Source organism: Amborella trichopoda, chromosome 6 (genome assembly GCF_054954075.1).
Source record: "Amborella trichopoda isolate Santa Cruz 75 chromosome 6, AtrichopodaSantaCruz75HAP2 v2.0, whole genome shotgun sequence".
Classification (NCBI taxonomy): domain Eukaryota; kingdom Viridiplantae; phylum Streptophyta; class Magnoliopsida; order Amborellales; family Amborellaceae; genus Amborella; species Amborella trichopoda.
Genome location: NC_142341.1, coordinates 25,858,365 through 25,870,473, shown reverse-complemented (window position 1 = coordinate 25,870,473; position 12,109 = coordinate 25,858,365). Strand labels below are relative to the sequence as shown.

The window sequence follows — 12,109 nt, the reverse complement described above, 5'->3', positions numbered from 1 at the left end:
TAATAGTGGCCCCATATTTCTCCCACCCTTCTCTCTGAGAAATCAAAATTTTATTCACATCAAATACAACATCCTTCAACAAAGGCTTCCTAACCTCATGTAGTGAAGGAGGAATTAGTCCCGAGACATATTGCCCAATTGCCTGGACCATACATGCAAACCTATCCAGAGTTGTAGTATTAAAAGGAATGTCGGCCATGTAAATCCACTTTGCAATCCACTTACATACCGACTTCCTTTGTTTTATCTTATATTTATTTTCAATTGTGGTTTTTGTTTTTTTCTTTCTCTCCTGAACCACAATTTCGGGGCTAGGGGTGAAAAAAGAATTCATTGGCCCCTTAGAGAGGTGTTCTTCTCTCAACACTACCACCAATATTTATATCCCTCTCTTGAGGTTGGAGTATGAGTATCCTTTTGCCTCATAGCAACTTCAGACATATCATCATCATCATCAAATAATTGCATATCATCAAGCAATTCCTTTCTTTTCTTTTCTTTTTCTCTTTATCTTTTTTCAATCTATCCAAATATTCTTTAATCTCCTTTTTTAGATCATCTGTAGCTTGTGGGCATGCTCTTACATTCCCAGAAATTCTAGCTAAATGCCTTTTTTGTCGAAAAATACCACCCATGTAAGTATTTCCACCGAGCAAGCATATCACACTATTTCTGTCTTTCGGATTTTTTAGTTTAGCAAATTTTCAAGCCGGATCATTGTTACTAGGAGATTGGGAAGAAGACATTGCTCAAAAATAAGTATAACAGTACTATTGTACAAGAAGGAATAAAAAGTTACCGACTCTGTGAAGTAGCGCTGGACTTCTTCACGGCCTCTAAAATCCCCAATTTCTTATCACAAATTCACTTTAAGATCCCCAAATCAACAATCAAAGGCATCAAATGAATATCCAAGTATCAAACAACCGCCAAATCAAAGATTTGGATGAAAAAAAATATTTGGACAAATTTTTTTTTTCCCTCAATTTGATACAAAAAAAACTACAAAAGTGGCTGGAAATCTTCGTTTAGGGGGTATAATAACCCTCCAAACAGTTTCCCTAAACTTTGGAAGTTCACGAAGACCATTTTGCCCCTCCCCGAGGAGTAAAATCGATAATTTTTTCCGCGGAAAACAGATGCGGCGCAATGCAGGCGATGCGGCTAGGATGCGGATGCGGCCTGATGCGATGCATATGCGGCCGCATCTGTCAAAAACGCATATGCGCCAATTTGCGATGCGGATGCAAGAGAATCCCGCGTGATGCGACCGCATTTTAAAACATTGCGATATACTACGTCAGCAAGATTACGGTGGACTATGAGACAAGATACACAAATGTGGAGAAGCATTGCTTGACACTTGTGTATGCCATGCAAAAGTTAAGACACTGTCTTATCTCATTCAGTCAAGCTCATCTCACAAATAGACCCACTCAAGTACCTGTTGTAGAGACCAGTCCTTAATGGACGTTTGGCAAAATGGAGAATGCTATTGAACGAGTTCGAGATCGAATATGTTAGTCAAAACTCGATCAAATGACAAGCCATTGCTGACCACTTAGCTGAACACGCACTGCCAGATAACACTCCCGTCAACATGGATCTCCCTAAAGAGAACCTCTTCACAATCGAAGAATCAATTTGAGAGTTATACTTCAATGGTGCAAAGAATGAATACGGGTCAGGTATTGGAGTCATACTATGCTCACCTGAGAAGATTTTAATGCCAATAGCCATCAAATTAAATTTCCCATGTACCAATAACATTGCTGAATATGAGCCTTGATAACCAGGCTCGAGAATGCCATGGGAATGAAAATCCAATAAATACAAGTGATTAGTGACTCCTTACTCGTCATAAACCAAGTTCAAGGGATTTGGAAGGTGAAAGAAGAAAAGCTCAAGCCCTATCAAAAAAAGGTGAAAGATGATCCCATATTTCAAGAAAATCACCTTTCAGCATGTAACTAAGGAAAATAATCGGTTCACCGACGCCCTTGCGACCCTTGCTTCAATGGTTGATATTCCTCCAGAAATCACCACGCTATCATTCTATATCAGGAACAAACATGATCCGTCCCCACCAAGGATCGAAGAAGAATAGAGCAAGAAAATGAGAATGCTGAGGAAGTGTCTCTCATGGCTTCAGATGCGCTAGTTAAGGCAAAACCATGGTTACACGATGTTCTGTCCTTGCTGAAAGATGGGTTATACTATGAAAGAGCCACCAAAAAGGATAAAGAAGCCCTTCGAAGGTTTTCTAAGGGATTCTTAATAAAAGGTGATCTCTTGTTCAAAAAGTCCTTCAATGGCATCATTCTACGATGCCTTGATCAGCCAGAAATCGACCAAGTACTGACAAAGTTACACAATGAAGGAGGTCATTCTGGCACAGCTGCCGAAGGAGGTCATTCTGGCACAGCTGCCTTACCTCAAAAAATCAGGCGCCAAGGCTATTACTGAACCACTATGGCTGAAGATTGTTGGAAGTTCATAAAGTGGTGTCCCAAATGTCAGCTTTATGAAGACCTCATCTATGCACCGTCTGTACCACTCAACTCAACACTGCCTGCATGGCCTTTGGCAATGTCGGGTCTTGATATCATCGGAACGATCTCACCGAAAGTCTCAAACGACCACCTTTTTATATTAACGGCTGCAGAGTACTTCACCAAACGGGTAGATGCCGCATCATTCGTTAAAATTGAGGGACAACATGTTGCCCGTTTCATAAAGAACACTATTGTATTCAGGTTTGGTGTTCCTGAGTCAATTATTACTAACAGTGGATCCAATCTCAAAAATGAAAAGGTCTCTAAGGCGTGCAAAAAGCTTGGGATAACACAAAAACTCTCCATACCTTACTACCCTGAAGGAAATGGACAAGCAAAAGCTACAAATAGAGGACTTCTCAAAATTATAGACAGAATAATAGAAGGTGGCAAAAATTGGCACGAAAAGCTAAATGACGGGCTATGGGCCTACCTGACAACTGAGAAGACTCCTACTGGCATAACCCCATACTCATTGGTGTATGGTATGGAAGCAGTGTTACCCATTGAAGTTGAGATACCGTCTCTCCGACTGCTTATTCATAAAGATTTAAATGAGAAACAAAAGATCGAAACACGAATCGATGCCCTCGTTAATTTGGATTGAAGACAACTACGAGCAACACAAAATATTATTGCTTACCAACATAGAATCGAGAGGGCATACCAAAGTAAAGTTGTTCCTCGACAATTAAGTGAAGGGGACATGGTACTCAAAAAAATCTTCCACACTCCTGCAAACCCACACCCGTTAGGCAAGTTCAAACCTAATTGGGAGGGGTCATTCGTGGTCACCCGAGTGCACGCAGGCAACTCTTACAAGATCAAGATTCAGGAGGAGTGCGAGCTCAACGACCCCATCAATGCGATGTATCTCAGAAACTACTACCCGTAATGGGTCCAAAAGAATGGTGAAAACTTGAAAAGGCATCACAAAAAATAAAAAAATAAAAAATAAAAGAGAAAGTAAATAAAAAAATAAATAAATAAAAAATCTCCAAGGAGGAGCTTTCGATTCAAAAACACTTTAATACAAACAAGTACTTGCAAGTTTCGACAATACGGCATATGCAGAACCTGAGGATGAAGACTCCTCCTAAACCCTACAGGTGATATGAATGGAAAACCGAAGTGACTTCGACGAATCCTATAAGAACATCGAGACCTCTCCAAGATGGAAGCTCAGCAAGAATCCAGATAACTCTTCATGGACCCGCGAAGCACAAGATGAAAGCTCCAAAAGTAAAAGGAGAGCTTCAAGACTTTTAGTTCTCACGATCCCACAAGGAAATCCTTTCATCATCTTTGGGTAAAATATAATAAAGAAAATGACCACCAAAAGGGCCACAAGTGGCAAAACTATAAGGCCCGTCCCTTTTAAAAGCGCTTTTCCAATGTGATTGTTAAAACCCTCCATTTCCAAAACCTTTTTAGAAAGGACTTCCTCCATCATTACAAGAGGTTAAACTGTTAGTCGATCTAGCCACATTCTCGAAGCCAACTTCCTACGCCTGTTATGAAGGTTTGAAAATAGTCAGGCACTCAATGGTTGTATGAGTATAACTACCAACTACCACATATCGGAGATGAGCGAACCTCACCAATGATGATATTGGCTAGTCTGGGAGCGTTTTTCTCTCGACTGAATCTCTGGAGGCAAAATGACGCAAGCTCATCCCCGTGCGTGCGTATCATGTTCTAAAGTCCAATTCAGAAAAACGTCAAACTCGTGCGACGTAAAAGAGCCTAGACAGGATAAACATCAAACTCGAGCGATATAAAAGAACCGAGACAGGATAAGCGTCAAACTCGTGCGACGTTAAAGAGTCGAGACAGAAAAAAAACGTCAAACTCGTACGACATTAATAGAGCCGAGACAGGAAAAAAACGTCAAACTCATGCGACGTTAAAGAGTTGAGACAGGAAAAACGTCAAACTTGTACGACATTAAAGAGCTGAGACAGGAAAAACGTGAAACTTGTGTGAGACAGGAATGACGTCAAACTCGTGCGACGTAAAAGTGCTGAGGCAGATATCATCTCCCCCCCTATGATGTGAAAGGTCGGGTGTATTCAGGGCACAACCACTCTGTTTCAATGGAAAGACGTCGAACTCATGCGACGTAAAAGAGCCGAAGCAGGTACCGTCTATCCCCGTATGACGTGAAAGGTCGGTATTCAAGGCACAACCACCCTGTTTAATAGAAAGACGTCGAACTCGTGCGACGTAAAAAAGCCGAGACAGGTACCGTCTATTCCTGTATGACAGGTCGGGTGTATTCAAGGCACAACCACCCTCTTTAATGGAAATACATCAAATTCGTGCCACGTAAAAGAGCCAAGACAGGTACCGTCTATTCCTGTATGACGTGAAAGGTCGAGTATATCTAGGGCACAACCACCCTGTTTCAATGGAAAAACGTCAAACTCGTGTGATGTAAAAGAACTAAGGCAGATACCGTCTATCCCCATATGATGTGAAAGGTCGAGTGTATCCAGGGCACAACCACCCTGTTTCAATGGAAAAACACTAAACTCCTGCAATGTAAACGAGCCAAGGCCGGTACTGTCTATCCCCGTATGATGTGAAAGGTCGGGTGTATCCAGGTCACAACCACCCTGTTCGATGGAAAAGCGTCAAACTTGTGCGACATAAAAAAGCTGAGACAGGTACCGTCTAACCTCGTATGACGTAAAAAAGTCGGGTGTATCACAGCCACCCTGCTCGATGGATTTTGTCTATCCCGAAATTGACGTAAAAGGGTCGGGTGTATGGTCCATCACTGCATGACGCTAAACTTCTTAGAGGGCTATATAGTTGCAAGAGTTAAAACTGCTAACCAACCTTGTTTTTTGAAATATTTTTCTCTTTTCAAAATTTCACGTGTTGTGTTTTCCAAAAAAACTTTAATTTCTTTGTTAAAATCGTAACCTGTCCTTGCTCTGGGTTCTATTTCAAATCTTCCCCTTGAACACCTGTATATGATGATTACCGCGTTACCGCGATTGCCGCGTTGCTGCCTCGTCTCTCACTTTGGATTCGGCAAGACAAGTCTCTTCCTATAGAAAGCCTTTTCCTATAGACATCCTTAGGAAACCCTGAGGAGATCAAAAAAAATGTCAGGGTTAAAAATTCAAACTATAAAAACCCTGAAGTTAAGTGGCATGGCTAGAAAATTCAACTCGAGTTTTAAACTTGTGTAACTCACCGACATCTCACGCCAAAAACCCTAAGAGGAAAACTGCTCTAGGTGGGTGAGCGCAATGACTTGGAAGGATAGTGTGCCCTCTGACCACGTGACCTCAGGAAGAAATTTAAAATGTCTGCTTTATCTTTAACGTTCACTTGCACCTCAAAGGACAGGGAACGCCAAAGTGTCTATTTTTTTGCCACTCACCTGTCCCTCGAAGGACAGGGAGTATCAAAGAGGGGCAACTGTAGACATCCCATTTTAAATCTGGCAAATTCTATGGTTTTCTGAACCCTTAGGACCACATTATTCAAGTAGACCCAATTTAATTACCCCAAACCTACCCAAATCCTATCCGAATTTGATGTAGAGCCCAAAAGCTTTCCAACGGTCCAAGAATCGTCTGAATCGGCCTAACGGACAAAAAGATATAACAAATGACAATTAAGCCCCTGTGAGACCCAACAACCTGGCCACCAGCCGGGCTGTAACGGGCTCGACAGGCCCAGACGCGGGCTGATGATACAGTCAACGCATCTGATGATGTAGTCAACGCATTTTCTTTAATTAGAAAAGGCTAAAACTTTAAGATAAATCTAAAAAAATCCGAAAAAACTCCAAAAAATTTAAGAAAAATCACCAATTGAATCTTATAAATTCCCCCTCTCTCTAACCCAAAAAGACAGAGAAAAAGAGACAAAAATAAATTAGAAATTCCCGAAATTATGAAAAAATTTAAAAAATAGGAAAAACCCATAGAAAATTCCTAAAAATTTAGGAAAATCCCAAAAATTAGAGAAAATCTCAGCATTCATATTCAACCTCTAGAGATCACAAAACCTTCAGAAAACCAACGAAATTCTCCTCCAGACCCTGAAAAAAAACCAACAGCTTTAGAAAAATCTCTAGATTGAAAACCCTAGAGAAGATAGAAACCCTATCCTCCTGAAGTCCTAACCCCCAAGACTACGAAAACCTTGACCTAAGACACAAAAACCCTAGATCAAAACTAGAATTAGGGCACAACTCTAGATCTAATCCTTTACACCAGAGATCTGCTGGTCAACATCCGAATCAGAGAGACAAAGAGGACAGGTTCTGATACAGGCGAGCCCTCGAAGGCTCGGGAATCCTGGGCCATCCGGCCCTTTTTGGTATTATTTCTTCCTCTCTTCTTTTTACTGTTTTGCTTCTTTTATTTATTTTTTATCTGTTAACTTGTCTTAAAAATCGTATTTTAATGCTCTGGATCATGCTAGCTCTGCCACAGATCTGAGAGTAGATCTGCTCGTTTTCGAGCATTTCTAGCCTCCAATCTGAATTTGATCTGTCCCACTTTCTCTACCACTTTATTTACATATTTTTAATTAGTTTAAGGTGTTAAAATTCGAGAGATCTTCATCGGAAGATCTATCAAATTTTCACCATAAATACTAAGGCGAATTAATTTTTTTCTAGTGGGAATCAGTTATCAGGAATCCAACTAAAGCTAGAAACCTGATGGAAGACCCATCTGAACTCCCACAAGAGCTAAAAGAGTGTTCAAACCAGCATTCCTCTTAGGGAATAATGGTGCATTATCCACCATTGGTCTTAATGGCAGGTAAAGGGATGGATGGATAAGATTAGTCTTGATATTATGAATCTCCCATTAGAATTAGAATGCAAGTTCCATTTATATCTACCTTACACCCAGACTTCTCTATGGTATACCAATCCTGAATGAGAGATATGGTTTTCTATTAGGTTCTCTTAGGACATCATGTGCAAGCCCAAAGGCTTTGTTTTCACGAGGTTTCCAAAGAGAAAAAGAGAGGGATACAAGACTTCTAGGAGGGTGTTGGTGTTTTATCTGGTGAAGAAGAAAGAGAGAAAAGAGAGGGGTATGGTTGAGACTTGAGAGACAATGTATTGGGTTTTGTTCCACTTCCTTGTTAGAGAGACCCAAGTAGAGAGAGGACGAGGGCCTTCAACCTGCAGCTCCCTGATTGTTTTCTTCACCGAATACAAAGAGGTATGCATTCTTCCTAGTGGATTTTGGTGAGAGAAAGGAAAGGAAGGTGAGGCATGCAAATTGCAGTTGTGTGAGGCATTGAGAGTACTTCAAATCAGCTTTGGATGAGAAATCCAGATGGGAAAAAGTGCCTGCAACCAAGAATGCCTTATATGATGACCTTAAATTTTTGAGACTGAAATAATAATAATAATAATAATAATAATAATAATAATAATAATAATAATAATAATAATAATAATAATAATAATTTAATAATAAAAAACAATAATATATATATATATAGGGAAAAGTGTATATAAGGTTGCAACCTTAAAATGTAGAACTACGGATGCACCTCAAAAATCCTTCGGTAAATGTTCTTTTAATGTTGGAAAACCCCCTAATTGATCATCTCGACATCAAGATGCATGACAATGAAGAAAAAAAGGATTGAGTCCCAAACATAGTGTATCTTACAACACATAATCTAGACCATCCATTTTCAAGATGTTCATATGTTTATAGATCTACTTGATTTTAATCATTTTTGGAGTTTAAAATTTTATAATTAGATTTGAAAATAGATTTTGAGATAATCTTAAGAATATTTTACATCAAAATTATATGTTATGATAAAATTTGAAGGTGCACCTTAAATGGATTGTTTAAGGTTGCAACTATATGGAAACCACACCCATATATATAACACCTATTTAAAAGAATAGTTTTGAGTGATAGTTCATTGTAATATGAATGCACCATGGGACCACCCCAAATTTTCCTTTTTACGTTTATTTTGAATAGGTGGAAATAATTAAATACAAAATGATGTGTCATTATGAGGTGATAATATATAATGAGGTGACATTATAGGGTGGTGAGGTGTCATGAAGTGGCATTAAGGTGGTGATGTGTCATGAGTTGGAACATATACAAGTGCTAAATAAACAAAAGGTATGACACATATTTGAACATGTGTCATAAGGAGAAGTGTTCTGCATCATTTTTTTATTAACTCTCTCATAATGTTAGAATTATTGACAATTATTTTTTCTCTCTCTCATCATGTTAGTATTATTAACAATTAATCTCTCTCATAATGTTAGTAATATTAACAATTAAATTCTCTCTCATAATGTTAGAATTATTAACAATTATTTTCTCTCTCATAATATTAGTACGATAGTAAGATAATATGTTCATAATAATAGCTTCATTATTTTCATAAAAATAATACTCTCATAAAATTAATATTTTTCTCTCTTCAACAAATTTCATTCACTCTTATAATATTACTATTATAATAAAATAAAATTATTCTTATAATATTTCTCTTTCTTATAAATGAACATATTTTGTTTTCTCCTTCTCCCTATATAAACTCATTTGGTCTCTTTTTTCCATACCTTTAGTTGAACGTCATTAATCCCAATCTTGCTCTGACGACAATAGCCATACCCATCTCGTGACATATAAAAGTAAGTGATCTCATTTTCTTGTAAAATAGTTATATAAACTGGTAACTTCTGCATTTAATTGTAATATTTCCATCTATCATTATGAATTTTAGATACTGTAAATTTTATGAGTAACCTTATTTTCCTATAAAACAATTATTTGAAAATTTGTATTCCTGTCTATGAATTTTAGACGCTATGAGTTTTACGTGTTCTTGTAACATGATTATTTGAAAATTTGTATCTCTGCAGTCAATAAAATTGTAATGTTTCTATCTATTATTAAGAATTATAGATAGTTGAAAATTTAATATTTGACACTAGATTTTCATAAAGAGCTCTTATGTTATTAATAGACTGTCGATCATGTTAAATTTCAAGAATGCCTCTTAGAACTACTACCTTTATGAAATTATTGCCAAAAATGTTTGCAGGTTATTTATAGAAATATCAGTGAAAACGATTGCTATAAAATGCTTCATGTGAATTCATATTAATGATTTCAAGAATATTTTGAATATACCATACCTGATGTTTAAAGAGTTTCAAAGATACTTTTAAGTATACCAGTGGATCTATCTAGTATACCAGTAGGGATTAAGTGGACTCATCCGGTATGTCAGTGAGATATAAGTGGACTTGCAAGGATTAAGTGGACACATCCAAGACGCTGGTGGGGTATATAGGTGACCTACTTGGGACGCCAATATGGTACTTTGTGAAATATTTTGGAATTTGCAATTGTCTGTTAAAAGATTTAAATATGCACTTCCTCATATTATTTCAATATACATATGAAATGTTTTGGATTATGTTTAGAATAGTTCTCCATGTATACTCTTCCTCATATTGTTTCAACACTTCTTTTAGAAAATATTACATTTTCCAACTATGATTTTAAGGACTATGATGATCACTTACTGAGTAGCTAAACTCATCAAACTATTATGAACTCTTCCCAGAGTAATTGCAACCTTACTGTTCGAAGGTACAGCAGGAGTAGCCTAGAAGAAGTTTGAAGTCATGTTAAATTAGACTTTTTTTCCATTCAGAAATATTAAAATTTGTACAAGGTCTATTCACAACTTATATTAACATGAAGGTCTACATATATACAATTTTACTAGAACAAAAATTTACAAAGGCGACAAGAATTTGTAAATTTTTTCTCTCTCATCATGTTAGTATATTAACAATTAACTCCTAAATTTTTTTCTACTGCGTAAAGTTTGAAGCGAGAGAAGAATATTAATTTTATGAGTATTATTTTTATGAAAATAATGAGGCTATTATTATGAACATATTATCTTACTATCATACTAATATTATGAGAGAGGAAATAATTGTTAATAATTCTAACATCAAGAGAGAGAATTTAATTGTTAATATCATTATGAGAGATTTTTTTTTTCTTTTTTTTTTTTTTGATAAAAGTTAACTGTGAGAGAGATTAATTGTTAATAATACTAACATGATGAGAGAGAAAATAATTGTCAATAACTCTAACATTATGAGAGAGTAATTAATTATTAATCATACTTAATATTATGAGATAAAGAGAAAATAATTGTTAATAATTCTAACATTATGAGAGAGAAATTAATTTTTAATAATACTAACATGATGAGAGAAAAAAATAATTGTCAATAATTCCAACATTATGAGAGAGAAATTAATTGTTAATAATACTAACATGAGAGAGAAAAAAATAATTGTCAATAATTCTAACATTATGAGAGAGTAATTAATTGTTAATTACTACTAACATGATGAGAGAGAAAAATAATTGTCAATAATTCTAACATTATGAGAGAGTAATTAATTGTTAATAATACTTAACATTATGAGAAAAAGAGAAAATAAATGTTAATAATTGGAACATTATGAAAGAGAAATTAATTGTTAATAATACTAACATGATGAGAGAGAAAAATAATAATTGTCAATAATTCTAACATTATGAGAGAGTTAATAATAAAAAAAGGTATATTATAAGAGAGAGAAAGAGTTCTTACGTAGAGAGAGATAGATGGAAAAATTTTGATGAGCTTAATGATTCGCTCATGAGAGAGGGCCCTTTTAAACTGAGGGAGAACACTTCTCCTTGTGACACATGTTCAAATATGTCTTACCTTTTGTTTATTTATCACTTGTATATGTGCGTCCTCATGACACATCACCACCCTAATGCCACTTCATGACACCTCACAACCCTATCATGTCACCTCATTACATATTATCACCTCATAATATCACCTCATAATGACACATCATTGTGTATTTAATTATTTTAACTTATTCAAAATAAACGTAAAAAAGAAAATTTAGGGTGGTCCCATGGCGCATTCATATTACAATGAACCATCACTCAAACTTATTCTTTTAAATAGGTGTTTTATTTTTTATTTTTTTATTGTTTTATTATTATTTTTTATTATTATTATTTCAGTCCCAAAAATTTAGGGTCATCACATTATATGCGAACTTTTTAGAACCTAGTAGAAGAAAGGAATTTGTTGTATAGAAGGTGTGCCATCGATCCAAAGAGATTGGATGGGAAGAACAAAGTTCTATAGGTTGACCATAGGCAATCTGATTTGCTTTTGTGATAGAAAAGCTTAACGAGAGAAAAGAAAGAAAATAAGAGAAACAAGTGCATGAAACCTTCCCTTTATCTAACTTGGGGAGTGTATGCCACTCTATTAATTATATATATTTGCATTGTACAATCATGCAATTGAATATAATGACATGGTAAAAAGAAAAATATTAAGTGATTATAGTTATTGCAAGGAAGAAAAACTACATCCCATTAATGAAGAGTTTACAACCCTTTTTTCATAGCATCACTCCAATACTATGGCTGAGCTGCCAGCCTATAAGAGAGAGAGAGAGAGAGAGAGAGAGAGAG

At 36.2% G+C, this 12,109-nt stretch overlaps 1 protein-coding gene across 50 annotated transcripts in view; it reads right to left on the bottom strand.

The window, feature by feature from the left end:
• LOC18440105 (FAD/NAD(P)-binding oxidoreductase family protein) overlaps positions 1 to 12,109 on the bottom strand; it is a 95,462-nt gene that overhangs the window by 44,828 nt on the left and 38,525 nt on the right. The gene's annotated exons all lie outside the window — the stretch shown is intronic.